We start from the raw sequence: 2,996 nt of genomic DNA, 5'->3' as shown, positions 1-2,996 counted from the left end.
GGTCTTGCAGCAGGCTATGTGTCATGGAGAGAGGTGTGTGCAATCAGGGATAGAAGGGAGATAATAGAAATATTGGCTCCCTTGCTGCATTTTGAGCCATTAAAGTTTCTGTGCCTAAGGAAAACCAAGGAGGAATTAAGCACTGTGGGTTACAAGCCAGCCCCTAGAGTGCTGCACACAGCCTCAGGGAGTTCAGACTGTCCTTTGGACTATCAGGGAAAGGGGGAATGTATTTTGTGAGAAGAGCATATGGATCACATAGTCAACCAAGGCTGAGAGATGCTTTTTTTTTAAGCAAAGCAAAAGAAGTTTGAGGGGCAAAGGAAGTATTTATGTTAAATATGTGGGGGCAAGAGAGGTATTTGTGTTAAAAGATAGTACTAATGGAGGATCAAATGGGAATAAACTGGACATGGGCATCTTTGGCTTGGGAAGGAGAATAGTATTTCTAAGCCTCAGAGACATTTTAGGAAACCTTTCTGAAGAAAGGCATCGAACCTGTTTCAGTGTGCAACAGGTAAGGTTGAGGAAAGGAATGCACAGGAGAGGTGCCATCCTCAGGCAGAGGTGGAAAGTGCCCGGGTGAGGGTGTGGGATTTATTGGTATCCTCAAAAGAGCATTAGAAGGGGATGATCATAGCTGTTCTCAGTTTGTTATATGCTGCTCTGACTGTGTTGAATGATTCCCATGTCTCAGAGTTTCTGCCAGGAGGAAGGGAACCTTTCCTCCTTGTTGTGGAACTTGGCTTTAGGTTTGATTTGTTCTGGGGGCTTTTTCCTCTCCCTTCCCTGTTAGCACTGGACTGGCCCAAGTAAAAATCGGCTTGGGATGGGGGGAGGTGGGGTGGGGCAAGCACTCCACTTGTGCTTTTAGAAGGAGAGAGAAATATTTCAAGTGCCCATCTCACCCACACACCCAAAATTTATCCCAGAGCCAGACCTAACGTCAGAGAGGAACTGGGCTGGGTCCTTCCTTCTCTGTAATACAGAGGGTTGGTGACATCATTTGGCATGGACTCATGACCTTGGCAGCACACCTGCTGCCTCCTGCCTTTTTGCAATGGCACATTGTCCTTGGAGGCTTTTAAGTCCTTTGTATTTCAAGTCTCTTCTTGACTGCAAACTGCTTTGGAGCACATGGAGGGCGATGGTTGAACAAGGCTCTGAACGAGGCTTTTTGGGAGCTCATTCAGGCATGCCGCTAACGCTTGGGGAAAATGCATAAGGTGACCACGGTGGTCTGGTCTGGAGCTCTGCAATCCGAAGTAGGTGGTTCACAGGATTGATGTGTGGTGACTTATTTCCATTAGGACCTTTTCCTTCCATAGTGACTGGGTAATCCAAAGGAAATTCCTCATGCAGGCATTGCCTAACCAGGAACACTTCATATTTGAGAACGGAAGGGATAAGTCATAGCTTTTTTTCCCCCTCTGATTTACCAGCAATTGAGAAGATGACAAATAAAACACAGTTTCAGACAGGAAACTGTCAGAATCTAATGCAGTGTGTCTGTGCAGGTCTGTACTGGAGCTAAAGTGTTCCCTTACATGCTGTCTGTGATACCACTGACGCAGAGTGTTCCCAAGTCCTGGATCCAGCAGTGCACCCAGGCCAGATACTAACTGCAGTTCATTTGGAGGCCTGGGCTCAGACCTGTTGTCCCTGGGGTGGATGAGCTGCAGACCATTCCAGCTGCTCTAGCCAGGTGTATCAAGGATACTGAATACAGCCTGGCAAACAAGTCAAGACACAACAGGGGGAGACTGACCCACCCTCCATGTATCTAAAGAGTGAAAGTGATCATTTAGACCCAACCAGGGCTACAGCATAGAGAGGAAGGACTTGTAGAGGGAAAGGTTATCTCAGGGCTATCCCAGGGTCATCTATACAACAGTATGCCAAGGTGTGAACAGGGGAACCCTTCTTGTAAAGGTGCCAGCACCACCCAAAGACAAGCAGGGTCTGTAGCAGGCTGACATCCCTTCCACGTGCTTAGCTAGATGAGCTGGCCCTGCAGAGCATCATCCAAAAATGATTTCTATCCCCGACTTTGTCCCACACGTGGCTGCTGCTGGCTTTGGGAGCACTTGGATGGTTTAACACCCAGAGTGGGTGAGTGAATGGGGCCAAACCTCAGCTACATTAAGTGCCGGGGTGGGCAAAGGAGAGGACCATGTCCCTTTCTTCTTCTCACAGACTGAGAGAAGCAGGGGGTGCTTGGAGCAATCTTTGGACTCCCTCCATTGCAAAGCCCATATCCCCCAGTGTAAGAAGGATATGGACCTGTTGGAGCGAGTCCAGAGAAGGGCCATGAAGATGATCAGAGGGCTGGAGCACCTCTGCTGTGAAAACAGCCAGAGAGAGTTGGGGTTGTTCAGCCTGGAGAACAGAAGGCTCTGGGGAGACCTTATAGCCCCTTCCAGTCCCTAAAGGGGCTACAGGAAAAGTGGGGAGGGACTGTCTATGAGGGAGTGTAGCAATAGGACGAGGGGGAATGGTTTTAAACTGGAAGAAGGTAGATTTGGATTAGATATCAGGAAGAAGTTTTTCACTCTGAGAGTCATGAGACACTGGCCCAGGTTGCTCAGAGAAGCTGTGGACACACCCATCCCTGGAGGTGTTCAAGGCCAGGTTAGATAGGTCTTTGAGCAACCTGGTCTGGTGGGAGGTGTCCCTGCCCAGGGCAGGGGGGTTAGAACTGGACGATCTTTAAGGTCCCTTCCAACCTGAACCATTCTATGATTCTATGATTCTCTACTACAGCCACGGTCCCAGCGGTCTTCCCCTTGCCCATGGCAGTCAATACTTTTCCTGGACCCCGCTCCCTGCCGCAGGCAGCTGGAGCAGTGCCCGACAAGCTCCAACTCCCCGGGCCCTGTCATGGAGGGCACGGAGCGGGGGTCCAGCCTCTGAGGGGACGACGTCTGAACCCCGCCACCGACAGACCGGGGGTCCGGTCCCTGAGGGGACGCCGAGTTCCATCCTCCCCCCACCCC

Source organism: Charadrius vociferus, unplaced genomic scaffold (assembly GCF_000708025.1).
Source record: "Charadrius vociferus isolate BGI_N301 unplaced genomic scaffold, ASM70802v2 scaffold276, whole genome shotgun sequence".
NCBI lineage: Eukaryota > Metazoa > Chordata > Aves > Charadriiformes > Charadriidae > Charadrius > Charadrius vociferus.
The sequence above is the reverse complement of the archived record's forward strand: the minus strand, read 5'-3'. Positions refer to the sequence as shown.